The following is a 641-nucleotide window of genomic DNA, read 5'->3' on the forward strand; positions in this document are numbered from 1 at the left end:
CTGTGCGCATGCGCAGCGGGGCCGCGGAGCCGGCGCCGGGACCTCTTTAGGAGCCTGCTTCTCGCCTGACTGTAAGGAGTGAACGTGAGCGCCGCCTTCCTCTACCAGACAGCGGAGCACAGGAACCAGCGAACGAGGCGGACTCGGTGCCAGGAGGAGTGCTTTAGACTGACTTTGAATCTGGCACAGACAGGGACACGCACTTCCGGTCCTCCGTGGGCAGCGGCCGCTTAAGCGAACGCCACCCGCTCCCCACCGGGTCGGCCGCTGCGATCGGGGGTGCAGGGCACACGTGTGGCTGCGCCCGGGAACCCTCAGAACAAAGGAGCTGACTCGGCGGGTGCTGCCCAGCGTGACTCCCCGGCACGACTTTCTGTCTGTTCTCCGACCACAGAGACCCAGGCAGTTTGGATGCGCCTGCAGCTGTGCAGTCCCGGGTTTGGACACTGACGGACCCCAGAGCCCTGGCTGCCCGCCTTAGCGTCGAGGATGAACAGCCTGTTGCTGGGCCGTAGAGCTGGGCAGCCTGTGGTGACCCACGTCCCCGGGGAGGCCCCCCTGCGCCTCCACCAGCGGGTTCCCTTCTGCAAGCCCTGCCCGCGAGCCGGGTGCACAGGCCCCCCCCCCCCCCCCCCCCCCCC

This window comes from Myotis brandtii, unplaced genomic scaffold (genome assembly GCF_000412655.1).
Source record: "Myotis brandtii unplaced genomic scaffold, ASM41265v1 scaffold1466, whole genome shotgun sequence".
NCBI classification, from domain to species: Eukaryota; Metazoa; Chordata; class Mammalia; order Chiroptera; family Vespertilionidae; genus Myotis; species Myotis brandtii.